Consider the following 16,724-nt stretch of genomic DNA (forward strand, 5'->3'; position numbering starts at 1 on the left):
TGCTTTGTATTCTTCTATTAACCCAGTGGATTTGAATTAATAGGCTATGACTTTGGGGGAAGAAGTATGTTTGGTAATTTCTGCCTTCATCATCATAGGTCACTTGCCACTGCCCCCACCATTTTCCTGGGACCAGTTCATAGGTGGTTCTGACCATAGCCCTTGCCTAGTCATTGCCAATGCAGTTTTCAGATGTCAGATCTCAGATGACATTTCCTAACAGCACTTGTCACAGTGCCTGATAAAATAGTTCTATATATACCAACTGAATGAACAAATGAATGAATCCACCCATCTGCCATTCATCCACTGCACCATTCTAAAAATCACCATAGCACTTAGCATGAGAGCACTTGCAGCTTTGTCAGAGAAAGGCTTCAGCCACCTGGGGGCAGCAGAACTTCACTAATGCCTGAAAGGGTACCTGGCAATTACTGGAGAGCATCTCTCCAGCTGTGAGTCTAGGAACTGGATTCTGACGTTGTTGCGCTGGGGCGTGTTTTGCTATTTACTTTCATACCTTACATTCTAAGTGCACCAAATAGCATGTAATAATATTTTAAGTGATTCAATAATAACAGCCTTTGTTCTCCAAGTGAGATTTTCTTTATTGCAGGCTATCTAGAGGAATGTTGCACATCTAGGCTTTCTCTAACTGTTAAAGCTACTCCAGTAATGGCTAGGTGGATAGCCAGAGGAAAGAAAGAGCAATTAGGGGGATCATTTTATAAACTATATAAATGTTTAACCAATGTACTGTATACTTGAAACTAATAAAATTTAGAAAAAAAAAAAAAAGCTGCTCCATATGCAGCTACATTGCATACAGACCTGGGCTGAATTCAATTTATAAAATGAGAACTGGGAGCACACAGAAGAGGCAAGCTGGCCGTCGAGAGTGCCCTCTTTCAACAGGCTCTGTCCACTTATGGTAGATAAAATGCAGTTTTTATTCACTATACAGGACTCTGAATTGACTTCATGGAATGTTTTTGTTTTGTTAATAAATGGATAGCAAAGAAAGTACTGGAATGGGGATGGGAATAGCTGAGAAGTGGTTTCCAGCATATGAACCTCAGAATGTTTTTAGTTCTGTCCAGGAAAACCCTTCCTCTGTTCTTTTGGCTCTTCCAAAGTCACTGTGCAGCCCCGTGAAAACCTGAGAATGTAGCTTCCAGAGATGTCAGAACAATGATTTATTGCTCCATTGAGTCATCCACATAGGAAGATCCTGGAATTCTAAAGGATTCCTCAAAACAAATTTAATTTGAATTCACTTGACTTTTAAAAAATTGAATATGTTGCCACTGTGAAGGAAGTAAGGACAGGGACCATGTTCTTTTATGTTTGTGTCCCAGGGACTTGTGCCTAGATAAATGTGGGCTCTGTAAGTATTTGTTGAATACCATGTTAAACTTCCTGATTGATGCCACCAAATCAAATAGAAGGTGATCTCAGATCAGAAGGACCTTAAATCTCTCTGGATCTCATTTTTTTTCTTAGTCCTCAAACAATAACCCTTTATATTTGAATGCTGGCTTTAGTCTAAACCTCATAGACTCTATATTTCTTTTTATACTCACAAGTATACTGGAAGGGTATGCTAAACGGGTATTAGCATCCCAGTTCCATAGATGAGAAAACTGAGGCTCAGGCTAAAAGGTTGGCCAGATAATGCAGCCACAACCTGATACAATAAGACCGCAAAACCCAGGTCTTTTGACTCTAAGTACAGTACGCTTTTCACTGAACCTCTCTAGATTATGAGCTCATCAGACTAGTCAGTCTCTTGAAACCCTTTTTCTAGCTCCAGAGGTGGCAGTGGTTCTCAATCCTTACTACACATTAGAATTAAAAACAACCAGTAATCAAAACTATGTGGTATTTGCAGAGGGATAGATACATAGATCAATGGAACAGAACAGAAAATCCAGAAACAGACAGACATATATATCCAACTGATTTTTTACAAAACGCAAAAGCAATTTAATGATGAAAAGATAAACTTGAAGAAATGGTGCCAGGGCAGTTGGGCATCCATAGGTTAAGAAACAACAACAACAACTCAAGTTAAACCTCACACCTTATACAAAAATTAACTCAGAATGGATCACAGACATAAATCTATAAAACTTTAAGAAAAAATAGTAGAAAATCTTCAGGACCTAGGACTAAGCAGAAAGTTCTTAGACTTGACACCAAAAGCGTAATCTATACAAGAAAAAATTGACAAATTAGACTTCATCAAAATTAATAACATTTGCTCCAAAAGGACTCATTAAGAGGATGAAAAGACAAGCTACGGACTTAGAGAAAATATCTGCAATCCACAAATCTGAGAAAGGACTAGTATCTAGACTATATAAAGAGTTCTCAAAACTCAACAGTAAAAGAAAAAATCAAGTAGAAAATGGGCAAAAGACACAGACATTTCAGTCAAGAGGATATACAGATGGCAAATAATGCACATGAAAAGATATTCAATGTCGTTAATGATTACGGAATTGTAATTAAAATCACCATGAGATACCACTACACACATATCTGAGTGACCAAAATAAAAACAGTGACACCAAATGCTGCCAAGGATGCAGAGAAATGGAATCACTTATAAATTGCTGGTAGTATATAAAATGGTGTAGTCATGCTAGAAGACAGTTTGGCATTTTCTTATAAAACTGAACATGAAACAACTGTATTATTTGGGAATTGCAATCTTGGGCACTTAACCAAGAGAATTGAAAATACGTTTATGCAAAATCTGGGCATAAATGTTCATACCACTTTATTCATAATAACCAAAAGAATTGGAAACAACTCAGCTTTCATTCAATGGGTAAATGGTTAAACAAGCTGTGGTACCATGATATACTTCCCAGCAACAAAAAATCATGAGCTACTGATACATGCAACAACTTGAATGAAACTCCAAGGACTTATGCTGAGTGAAAAAAGCCAATCCCACTTAGTCCTGGTGTATAGTCCTTTTTAATATGCTGTTAAATTTGGTTTGCTAGTATTTTGTTAAGCATTTTTATACCTATACTTATATATTGGTCTAGTTTTCTTTACTGTGATGTCTTTGTCTGGATTTGGTATCAAGGTAATAACTAGCTCTATAGGAAGAGTTAAGAAGTGTTCCCTCTTATATCTTTTGAAAGAGTTTGAGAAGAACTGGTATTAATTCTTCTCTAGTATCTCATAGAATTCACCAGTGAAACCACTTTGTCCTAGACTTTTCTTTATTGAGAATATTTTTTATTACTGATTAAATCTCTTCATTTTTTAATGGTCTGTTGATATTTTCTATTTTTTCTTGAGTCAGTTTTAGTAATATGGATGTTTCTAGGAGTTTGTGTATTTCATCTAGGTTATCCTATTTGTTGACATACAGTTGTTCATAGTATACTCTTACAATCTTTTTTATATATTAAAGGTCAGTAGTAATGCCCTACTTCTATTTATGACTTTAGTTGTTTATGTCTCCTCTTTGTGTTAGTAATTCTAGTTAAAGTTTGTCAATTTTGTTGCTCTTTTTAAAGAACCAACTTGATTTCATTGATAATCTCTAGAATAGAATAGATAATCTCTAGAATAGAATAGATAATTCTGTTCTCTATTTTGCTTATCTTTGCTTTAATCTTCATTACTTACTTCATGCTGCTTGCTTTGGGTATAATTTTCTATATTTTTCTAGTTTCTTAAGTTGTAAATTTAGGTTGTAGTTTTGAGATCTTTTTTCTTTTTTAACGTAGGCATAGATTTTTCCTCCTAGTACTGCTTTCATTGTAACCTATAAGTTTTGTTATGTTGTATTTTCATTTTCATTTGTCTCTAAATATTTTGTAATTTCCCTTATGATTTTTTCCTTTGATCCATCATTCGTTGTTTAAGAGTATGTTGTTTAGTTTTCGCACGTTTTTAAATTTTCCATTTTTCCTTTTGTTATTGATTTCTAGTTTTTTTTTTCCATTGTGTTTGGAGAGTGTACTTTGAATGCTTTCAATCTTTCTAAATTTATCGAGACTTTTCTGTGACCTAATATATAGCCTATCATGGAGAACGTTACATGTGCACCTAAGTGAAATGTATATTCTGCTGTCGTTGGGCAGAATTCCTATATATGTTAGGTCTAGTTGGTTTATAGTGTTATTCTATTATTATTATTATTATTATTATTATTATTATTATATTTCCTTATTGATCTTCTGTTTATATGTTCTACTCATTATTCAAAGTGGGGTATCGAAGTCTCCAATTATTATTTTAGACTGTCTATTTCTCCCTTCTCTTCTGTCACTGTTTGCTTCATATATTTTGGGGCTCTGTCATTTGGTGCTTATGTGTTTATAACTTCTGGATATGAATTGATCCTTTTACTAATATATAATGTCCTTCTTTGTCCCCTTTTAATAGTTTTTGACTTAAAGTCTATTTTTTTCTAATTTTAGTATAGTCACTTCAGTTCTATTTTGGTTACTATTTACATGGAGTATCTTTTTACATTCTTTAACTTTTAACTCATGTATGTCCTTAGGTCTAAAATGACTTTTGTAGGCAACATATAGTTGGATCATTTTTAAAAATCTATTCTGCCAATCTCTGCCCTTTGTTGGACAGTTTAATTCATTGACATTTAAAGTAGCTACTAGTAAGGAAGGCCTTACTTCTGCCCTTTGCTATTTGCTTTCTGTATGTCTTATACCTTTTATCCCTAATTTTCTTCATTATTGCCTTCTTTTGTGATTAATTAATTTTTCCATAGTATAACATTTGATTCCCTTCTCATTTCCTTTTATGTATAATTTTTAGGTATTTTCTTAATGATTACCATGGAGATTATAATTAACATCCTAAATTTATAGCAATCTAGTTTGAATTGATTCCAACTTAATTTCAATAGCATACAAAACTCCACTCCTATACAACTCATTTCCCCCTTTAGGTTGTTGTTCTCACAAATTACATCTTTATACATTGTGCACCCATTGACATAGATTTATAATGATTGTTTTTGCTTTGTCTTTTGATCATGTAGAATATAAAAAGGGGTTGGAAACCAAAAACACTATAATACTAGTTTTTATGTTTATCCATGTAGTTACTTTTACTGGAGATCTGTATTTTTTTCATATGGCTTTGAATTACTGCTTATTGTCCTTTGATTTCAACCTGTCAATGTAAGAAATGTCCAGACCTGTAGAAAATTTTTATGAGTTTACTTGAACCAAACTGATGACATATGCCAGAGAACAAGATCTTAAATGTTCCAGAGAATAACAGTTTTTCAGCTTCTTTTATGCATTTAAAATTAAGGAAGGAACTAAGGAAGATTACATGGAGGTGGGAGAAAGGAAGGCAGGGATTAGATTACAGAATAGTTAACAAAATTTTGTGTTCTCTTGAGGGTAGCTATTTCAAAGATGTGTTAACCTATATGCACAGAAATAATGAAAAGGGCTTACTTATGGCAAAGATAAACATTTTACTAAAGAGTTATATGCATGGAGCATAACTACCCATTATGACCTGCCCAGTTAGGAATTTTTGATCAAATCACCCTGTGAAGTTGCTTTCCCTAGAACCCCTCTTTCGTTCACATACCTAAAGAACACCTTTTAACATTTCTTGTATGGCAGTTCTATTACTGATAAATTTCCTTAGCTTTTGTCTATCTAGGAATATCCTAAGTTGTCCTTTACTTTTGAAGGATAATTTTGCCATATACACAATTCTTAGCTGCCAGGTCTTTTTCTTTCAGAACATTAAAAAATATGATCTCACTCCCTTTTGACCTCCATGTGTTTGATAAGAAATCTTCCCTTATTCTTATCAAAGATCCCTTTTACATGCTGAGTCATTTATCTCTTGCTGCTTTTAAAATTTTCTCTTTGACCTTGGCTGTTAACATGTTGATTAGTGTCTCAGTGTGGATTTCTTTGTGTTTATCCTTGGAATTTGTCGGCTTTCTTGAATATGTATATTCATGTGTTATATCAAATTTGGGAAGTTTGGGACCATTATTTCTTCAGATATTCTTTGTGCACCTTTCTTTCTTTTCTCTCCCTCTGGGATCCTCATTATACATCTATTGGGGTGATAGATGGTGTCCTGCACATCTTTTAGGCTCTGTTTTCTTCATTCTTTATTCTTTCTGTCCCTCAATCTGGATATTTTCAATTGGTGTATCTTCAAGTTCACCAATTGTTTCTTCTTCCTGCTCAAATCTGCTGTTGAAACCTTCTAATGAGTTTTTCATTTTAATTATGGTATTGTCCAGCTTCAGAATTTGTTTGGCTCTTTGTTTTTTATCATTTCTAACTCTATTAATATTCCCTATTTCTTCATATCTATTCTCTAGTTTTCCTTTAGCTATTTGTTCATGGTTTCCTTTAGTTCTTTGAGAATATTAAAGACAACTGATTTAAAGTATTTTTCTTATAAGTTCAGTTCTTCCTCAGGGACAATTTCTGTTAATATTGTCTATGAATGGGCCATACTTATTTCTTTTTATACTTCATATTTATTTTGAAAACTGAATATTTTGAATATTATAATGTGGCAACTCTGCAAATCAGATTGTTTTTTCCTTCAGTGTTTGTTTTTGTTACTTGCTATAGGCTTCAGCTGTTTGTTTGCCTAATTACTTTTCTAAATTATTTTCATAATGTCTGTAATATTTGTCATATGTGGTCTCTGAAGTCTCTATTCCTTTAAATTGTGTTCAGCTAGTGTTTTGACATATTTCTTTGAATGCCAGTAAATGAAACACATATACACAGAGGGAGGGTGGGAAAAGAGAGAGAGAGTCTATCTCTTAGCCTTTGTACATTAGCTCAGTCTTAGGGCACTCCTTCAGTGCTCCTTCATCTTGTTTCAATTTCTAATTGCTCTGGTTAGAGCTTCCAGTATGATGTTGAAAAGCAGTGATAAAGAGAGCATTCTTGTCTGGATTTAGATTTTAAGGGGAAAGCTTTCCATCTTTCACCATTGAATGTTAGTTGTGGGTTTTTCATAAATGCCCATCTTGGGGTCTTTCTGTTGTGTTGTTTTCTTGCCAAGCCTATACAGAACCACTGGTCTGGTTCCAGAAGAGAATTACTGAATGTTGGAAGTGGAAAGGACCTAAAGTTTATAGTCCAAATCTCTCATTGTATAGATAGAGAAGCTGAGGCCCAAAGAGACCAAATATTTTATCCAAGTTCACTAGAGTTGTTAAAGGCAGAGCTTAAACCAATAATAATAGTAACTATGATTTATTATCTGCTGATTGAATGTAAGTTACTATGCCAGAAAAGCACTCTCATTTATTCTTCATATTAATCCTATGAGGTAGGTACCATTATTTTTCATCTTATAAGGAAGGAAGCTATAGCTTGGGAATTTAGGAAACTTGTTTAAGGTCACTAGCTTTTGAGTCGATGAGCCGATGAGCCTGGGTGATCTTGTTAAGTCAGAAAGTAAGGAAACTTTCAAAGGCTTATACAAGTTTATCAAAGGGAATAAGTCAGCTCGAAGAGGTACTACTAGCCAAATGTAGAACAATGTGAGCATCAAAAATGACTTAATGGAATTCGTTGAAGTACTTAGAATTCATTATGATATTATATATCCATAATGCTATTTAAATAAGAACAAAATAACAAACTCATTTGCTAACAGTTTTGGTGGCTATAACATTAACCTCCTTATTTTGAAAATAGGCTTTTAAAGGAAAATGATTAAGCATTTATCCCAGATTTTCATTAGGAACTATTGTCAGAATAATCAAATAAAACTTGTTGATGAGTGAAAGTCTTATTTACAGAGGAATGCCAGATAATAAATGTAGAGGAATAATAAAATTAGAAAATCAATTTACAACCCTTTAATGAAGTAATTGATTCAGGCAAAGATCAACAAAAGATATTAAAACCCTTAGGTGAAAGATTGAAGGAGAACCACTATATACATGTTTACAAAGTTCATTTCATGGGTTACTTGCTAAGCATGAGAAGGAAAATGTAATTTTACAATTTTAGGATCAGGCTATCATCATCTTAACCAAGGATCAATGTTAGCACTGCAAATATTGGGAGAACTAGATTCATGTGCCTTCTAACATGAGGATATATGAAGTATGCAGCACCACCTATGAAGTATTTTTTGCCAAAAAATATTTAACTTTTAGTTGAAAGGAAGTAGAAGGGATGGAGAAAGAATCGCACTTCTCTATGAGGAAGCAAGCAGACAAATCCATAAGGTGGGGCTTCGACAAGTGAATGGTAAAATAGTTTAAGATTAAAGAGACATTCAATAAACACAAATGAATAAACCAGCTGTAAAGATATTTTGGGGACAGTTGGAAAGTCTTTAGTAACTTCTGGATATTAGATTATATAAAGGAATTATTATTAGTATTGTTAGAGATGATAATGTTATTGTGATCAGGTAAGGAAGTGTTCTTAATTTTTAGTGATACCTGCTGAAATACTTAGGGTGAATATGATGATGTCTGTATTTACCTTACAACATCTTGACAACAAGGTCAGCATGGCAAATATGGCAATGTAACAGTTATTAAGTCTAGTTGATTGGTATGTGGATATGAACTCTATTTTTCTTTATGTTGAAAATTTTTATCATAAAAATTGGGGGAAGCATTCCAGGTGAAGAAGGTATCCTTGTTTGTCCTTAAGACACATCAGTATGAAGAACAAATTTCAAGGGAAGTCCCAGAATGGGAGGCCAAGTCACAAGGAACAACCAGCAGTACCACTCCAAAGTAGCCAGCATGGAAGGAGGATGGACTAAGAGCTCTGCACCTGAGATGAAAGTTCACCACTTAAGATGAAAGGCCACCAAAAGTGCTTTGCTCTGGGTCATACTAAAATTTCTTAGCAGAGGATCTGGAGAAAAAGTGGCAAGAGATCATGGAGGATGTCCTGTGGAGGGAGGAGGATGACAAACACCTGCAGCAATTAGGATGATGAAATGGGAGTGGTGTCTAGAAAACTGGAGGCTCCACGTGGCAACTTTATCCACCCCAACAAGACAAGAAACACATCCACATCCTTCCTTAAGAATATGGTGAAGCAGGACATCTATCTCCCTGAAGGGACCCTCAGAAGCCCCAGAGGAATTGATGAACTTAGTCACCCTCTTCCTGATTTTCCTGCATTTCTCAGAGAGGTTTTTGAATCATAAAGCTTCCCTTTGTAAGAGAGAGACTATGTTCGTAGATTGGAGAACTCAGTATTGTGACAATGTCAATCCTTCCCAAGAGAACCCAGAAACAGACCCATACGTATACTGTTACCTGACATTAAAAAGAATAGGGAGTCCCTGGGATACTGATAATGTAGTATTTCTTAATTTAGGTGCTGATTACATGAGAGTGTTGAGTTTGTGAAAATTCAACAAGCTGTACATTTATTATATGTGTACTTTGGTTTTTGTGTATTATATTTCAATTAAAAGTTTATTTTTAATCCCTTTATGAGTTCAAATGATGCTTTCCAAAATTAAACTATTGTTCAAGTTCTCAATTCTCTGCATTTTTAATACTCTCCATTAGTTCTTAGGTTGCTTTCAGAGTATTAAGGTGATTGACAGGCATTGCTAGTGAGTGGGGACAGAAGTGCCATCTTGGTGAGTTACCTATGGTCTCTGGATAGTTGCTCTTCAGTTTCTTAATAATTGTTGGGTCACTTGTTGGATCCCACAAGTATGTCCTGACCTACTTCATTCACCCAGCCCATTTGGAACCTTCCAGAAATACCACTTCTTTTAGAGCCACCACAGACAACTTCTGCTTCCTATTCTAAAATATCTTAAAATTTACTTTAATTGAATGGTGTCTGGAGAGAGACAGATGTAGGCTTAGGAAGATCCAAGAAGTGAGAAATAACTTAGGGAAGAAGGAAGAGCATTCTTTATCCTCCAAATTTAAAATAGAGCAATATGAATAGCTATAGATATATAACTTTAATTCTTTAAAATTATATTTGATAAGCGACTTTAATGTGTTACCTAATTGAAACTGTTTGCCAAAAATACAGCAGGGTAGATCAGCTCTTTTTTTTAAATTGCATCCCTGTACTTGGGATTATGTGGAGAGACTTGATTTCACTTATAGGATTCATGGTATCTTTTTGCATACAATCACCATTGTCTTTTGTCTCTGATGTGGTCAAGACAATGATTTTCAGAGTCATAACCTAATTGACAACATGCTCCCTGGTTCTTAAAAGAAACAAAAAAGAAATTATGCCTTAAAAAACAAAAAGTAATATAAGTACATCCTAAAAAATTCAAATGAAACACTCCTACTCTCATTCCCAAGCATTAACTACTCTTAAACAGTTAGCTGTGAACATAGTATTTCCTGAATTATTTATGAGCACACATGTGAATATGTACTCCGATTGCTTTTTTTAAAATTTATTTTACAAAATAAAATTATACTATGCATGCTGTTCTGCAACTTGCTATCCTCTCCCCAATAGGCCCCAGACTTATGTCCAAGTCAGTGCATATAAATCTACCTCCTTCTTTCTGATAGTATTCTTCAGTATGGATCTATAAAAAAGTTTTTAACTCTATTGTTTGACATCTAAGTTGTCAACTTTTCACTATCACAAATGTTATAAATATTTAGTAATGAGTTTTCTTATTCATGTGTTTTAGCAAACATGTACCAATATTTCAGTGCACCAAATTCTTTTAAACGATCTTATTCAATCAGAAGACATTGTATTTAAATTTTTGTATATAGGGCCAAATTGCCTTCTAAAAATTTAGTACAGTACTCATTACCCACAGTTTCACTTTATGTGGTTTCATTTACCCACGGTCAACCAAAGTCTGAAAATATTTATTGGAAAATTTTAGAAATAAACAATTCATAACTTTTAAATTGCACGTCATTCTGAGTAGGATGATGAAATCTCTCACTGTCCTGCTCCTTTGTGCCCAGGACATGAATTATCCCTTTGTCCAGTGTTTCCACACTGTGTACACTACCCAGCCATCAGTTACTTAGTTGCCATCTCGGTTATCAGATCAACTGTCAGGATGTCACAGTACCTGTGTTCAAGTCACCCTTAAAGAGGTCTAACGCTATGTCATAAGGCCTCCTTTATTCACCTCATTTCATCTCATCACATAAGCATAGTATCATCTCACATCATCACAAGAAGTGTGACTACAGTACAATATTTTGAGAAAGAGACCACATCCATATAACTTTTATTACAGTATATTGTTATAATTGTTCTATTTTATTATTAACTATTGTAGTTAACCTCTTACTCTGCCTAATTTATAAGTTAAACTCTATCATAAGTATGTATGTATATATAGGAAAAAGCATAGTATATATAGGGTTTGGTACTATCTGTGGTTTCAGGCATCCATGAGGGTCTTAGAACTTATGCCCCCTGGATAATGGGAGTCTACTGTCCTAATTTACCTTCTCACAAACACAGATGTGAGTGTTCAAACCACACCCTTGTGGGACTTTCTTTTTTGGCTCTCTATTTATGTAAAGCTGATCTATTTTCAATCATTCATCAATTACAATGGCCTTTGTTTTGACTGATATTGCAGTTTAAATCTTACTGTGATCAGTTAATGACGTTTCTGTAACGTATTTATTCTTTTAGCATGATAATTATCTTTCAAGTCTACAAGTCTTTCACTGTTTTTTAAGTAACAACAGACAAGGATGTTCATCACACTTGATCACAAATGACTTTATTCCAAGACTTGAGTCCTACCGTAAATCATTATTTATAGATTCCCCAGATCATGCCATTGGTTGGAGGACAACACATGATGCACAAAAAACACCATCATTTTCTTTTACTATTGTCTGTTTCAGCACAAAAGCTCCACAATACAGTAGCTTAGTTATCAGTAATATTGAGTATTGCTTTTTAGTTATTTAACTTACGGGGGGTACAGTTTTATCAGACCCTATACTCTCCAAACCTTTTATTTCATTACATATTTGAAAACCTGTATCCCTCAACTGTCTTGGATACTTCAAATTTCAGCCTGGAATCTCAAATCTAGGACTTTCTGAATTTACATCACATAGGTGTAGCAGCAGCCTCCAGGCCATGTCCTAAAAATCTTATAAAATTTCTACATTATCTTGTTTCAGCTTATAAAACTCTCTTTTGTGACTTACGTAAAAGATATTATATAATTGCATTTGTTGTCGTCATCAAATAAATGCTCTATTTGAGTTAGAGGTCAATTGGGGAGGAGTGGGCTGCAGTGTAGGGAGGCATCCAGGCTTCTAGCTGAATGCTTCTAGTATGAATGCCTGTTTCGTATGAAGGGGAATGCCTAGCTTCTGTTCCTCTCCAGAAAGACTTCCACACTTAGCTGGTGAGAAGTCAGCCATCCTGTAAGATCAGAGTGTGCTGTACTCTAAAGGGCTTAGGTAGGGTGGCCAACCATCCTGGTTTGCCTAGATGGGACTGTCCCAGTTTTAGCAGGGAAAGTCCTGCGTCCCGGAAGACCCCTTAGTTCCTGGAAGACCCAAAAGATTGGTCACCCTACCTAAGCCCTTTAGCAAACAGGCTCAGCTACATCTATTACTTTGTCATTTCATAGAAATGACAAAATGGTTATTAAAATGGTAGCACATTTTAACATCTACATATAACAAAATAATCCATTTAAAACACTTCAAATGTACAATTTATTGTACTTGGGCTAGTCACATGATAATTTCAGAATTTTTAACAATATTAATTTACACAAAGCAGTCTAGTTACGGCACAAGTTAAAAACTGTAAGGTGGACATCTTTTCTTTTTTTTTTAAAGAAAACATGATTTTAAATATTCATATCTTCTTATTTCTAAATGTTAGAGTTCTCTGTCAGATTTGAGAACACTAAAACAAATCTTTGGCAATCTCCAAATTATTCTTGGTGACCTTTATATCCATCTAGCCATAATCTTGGGACTGGAGGGCATATACAAAGTAATTTCTTCATTCTTCTTTCATTCTTGTTGGTCTGTTTCTGTAACTACAGGACTCTAGCCTCATATAGATAACAGATCTAAATTCTAAATATAAGGCCCTCTGTGAATGCCAGGCCTGGGCCACAGTAGGTTCTGAGGGGTGAGGGTGAGATAGTCAGTGGTCACCTCACCATTAAAGTAGCAAAATGCAAAAGACCTGGGAAGGTGGATTACCAAGGGCAAGGTAAGCCTGCCCTTGGTACGGGCAACAGGGGAACACTGAAGAGAATTTTAAAACAATAATAAAACTGACTGAAAGGTGATCTGCTTTTGATTATCACTACTCATTGACAGTTCTAATAAACGTCAATGATAAAATACTCCTCCCTGAAAAAATATGTTGTTGGTCTACATTCTACACAATAGCAGTGATATAATTCAAAACATAAGTTTTGAATTAGCACATTTGTTTATCACTTAAGCATCATGCTCTATGTGAAGGCTCACTTGGGGAACTCCCAGTGATACAGCTGGCCGCAACACACTCAGCTATGCACTTTTGTTCTGAGATTAAGTTCAAAACATTCAGAATTGTCTGAGCTCTCTTTGGCATATTGTGTGCCTCCAGCACTTGTGATATGATATATGCCTGCATTTAGATAGTAGATTTGACATAGGCAATGATGGCACACTATTGTAAAGATGACTTCAATTCTGTCATTCTTTGTGACCTCAGGAAGTTTTTACTTGTGTTTAAAATTGAAAGCAGTGAAATAGCATGCCAATTTTGATAAACATCTCAAAAATATATCATGAGATATAATTTTTGTTACTGAGTGCAAATTTTAGTTCATATGTGAAATATCTTTAAAATTATGTTTTTTAAAATAGTTGCTATAAAACTAAAGAACACATCCAGAAAATTATTCTTACTGATTAACAGAAAATAATTTTATCATATAAAGCATAAGAGGATGTTAAATATGTCAATATTTACATAGATCTGCTTTAACATTAAATTTTTTAAATTTCGTTTTTGTCTTTATGAGTCAAATGACTTGCCCAAGATCACACAGTTAGAAACTAACTCAGAAGAAACTTAAACTCTGTTTTCCTACTCTGACATCAGCACTTCCCACAACCGCACGATCATCTTTCACCATCTGTTCTTGCTTATTTTTCAACTGTAATTCAAGGTCTTAAAGATCTAGGTCTAGAAGTTCAGCTGCAAAATAATCTATTGTTTAAAATACAAAATGCCTTTCACGTGCAAAAATTTATTTTGCACAAAAGTAACCATGGTTCTTCCAAATGCTGTCTATTTCTTTTTTTCCAAGCATAAATTAATGTCTGTGAGAACTTCCTATTTGTGAGACAGCTCCTCTGTGAACTGTGGGTCCCTCTGGAATGCTCATCAGTGAGTACATAGCAGAGCTTGTTGGGAGCTAGACCAGAAGCAGAATATTCAGAGGTTAGTTCCCCATCCCTGCAACCTCATGGATGAGATGAGACCCACACAACCTTGGGTCCCAATAGTTAACTGCAGTGGTTGAGGAGAGAGCCATAGTAGACACTTAAAGATTTTGTATTGATATTGCCCATCTCCATGGACAATTTCATCTTGGTCTAGTATTTAGATAGACCCTAGGCATTGTCACAGAGTGGTCCATTGTGCTGCTAATGACAGTAACAGGTGGAAATGTTTTACATGTCCACTGAAGGTATCAGTTGTTTCATACCTTTCTATTTTCTTCCCAGGCTAGCTCTAGCCTTTAGTGATGAACCAATATTATGAAGCATATGTTGCTACTCTCTGCTTTCAAGGACAGATATTTATGGATTTTTCCCCCCTCTCTCCTGGGGACGGAACATAAAATATAATGTCAATACAAACACTTTATATTTCTTACTAAAGCTTGGTAAACTAGGGTGCATGTTGAACTTTAGCTTTAATTTAACACATTCTAGCCTAGCTAGCAGTGGTCCCTCAGCAGCCAGTTTCTAATTTTTTTCTGCTCTTATCTTTGAAAAGATTATACAGTTTAGCTTGAATAATTTGGCTTCTTTGTTCACTAATTTGTAAAAGGATGAACTCAAATGTTAGATTTGTGAAAAGTGAAATACTTTAGTAATGTATTAATAATTCAATTGATAACAGAATATTGCTACCTTCACTCTGTATTATTTTTCCACTCAATCCTAGCCCCTGTGGCCTCCTGGCTACTTGCTCAGTTGTAACATACAAGAATGGCTGGAAGGCTCACATAAACTTGGCATATATTCTTTCTTAGGCATCATTTTATGTATTTAAACCCGGTGGTGTGCCTAGAGTCAGACAATGTCTTCAAAACTGGGTTTTAAATATATTAAGAGACATATTCCAGCAGCATACCAGAATCCAGCCTTGCTGGGTTCTCACTGGATTTCATGGCTTCTCTGGAATGTCTGGCCAACACACTCTGGCACCGTCCCCTGGAGGGCAGCCCTCTGCCCACCTCGTCCCATGACAAAATTCACCTTCTCTTTATTTCTTCATTATCTTTCAGTTCAATAGACATGTTGGTTTTTATCTTTTCTGTTTGTGAAGTGATTAAAAAATTTTTTTTGAACTTCCCTTTAGGAGTGCATTTTAAAACTAGACTCAGTCAGGATTTTACTTACAGTAATTTAAGAAATTGGCTTTCCTAATTTGAGAATAGTGCATGCAAACAAATGAAAAATTATTGCTCTTAGTGAAAATTAAATGATATTAGCTTACAAAATATGAAATAGGCAACATATTCACTGATATAAAATGCAAATGAGTCGATCCCTTTTTTGTTATTCAGTAATGTAGGGGAGGAAAGAAAAGGCTAGCCTTCATTTTTACCTCAAAGAAAACAAAGACCAAGCAATTTAGATTTTGGCAGACGTGGTCTTTTTAGGTCAGCAATAGAGGAACATGGGGTCTTGATGATTTTATAATTTTACTAATAATTACTTGAAAATAAGAATTATTCAGTATAGTGCTCAAGCTATAGTTTTGTTATTTGGGGAAAAATAAGTTAGACCCTATTTTTATACCTTATATCAAAAATGTCTAGGTAGATCAAAGAGTTAAATATTTAGACATCAAGCCATAAAGAGAAAAAAGTAGAGTTACATAAAAAGCCATAAAGAGAAAAAAGTAGAGTTACTTTGAGGTTCTAGTCAAACAGAATATCTCTCTAAATGGGGAAATAACTTTCTAAGTTTAAAAGCAATGTTAGAATCTCAAAGGAGAGTAGCAGTAGATTTAACAACATTAAAATGTTTAAAATCTATGAGAGACAACAAACAAAAGACAAACTAGAAGCTGAAAAAAGATGCCAACAAATATGATAAATGGTAAATATATTTACCAAATAAAGGCCTCATAGGTAGAAGCAAGGAAACTATCAAGGATCAAACAGAACAATGAATCCAAAACATGAACACATAATTCTAAAAAAGAAAAAAAGAAAAATAGCTAATCAACAGGCAGAAAATAAATTTAACCCCAATCGTGTGCAAATTATTAACAAATACCATTTGCCCAATTCAAATAGTATACATTATTTAAAATTAATAATGAGCGGTTCTTGTCAAGGTGCAGTAAGACGAATTCTTGTTCACTATGGTAAGTGTGTACATTTTTAACTTTTTTGGAACTAGTTCAGTCATGTATATCAATAATCTGAAAAGTAAAATAGAAATTATTATTTGACATAAGAGTACTGTTAGGCTGATTGTATCCTTGTGACAG

This window comes from Pteropus alecto, unplaced genomic scaffold, assembly GCF_000325575.1.
Source record: "Pteropus alecto unplaced genomic scaffold, ASM32557v1 scaffold86, whole genome shotgun sequence".
Lineage (NCBI taxonomy): Eukaryota > Metazoa > Chordata > Mammalia > Chiroptera > Pteropodidae > Pteropus > Pteropus alecto.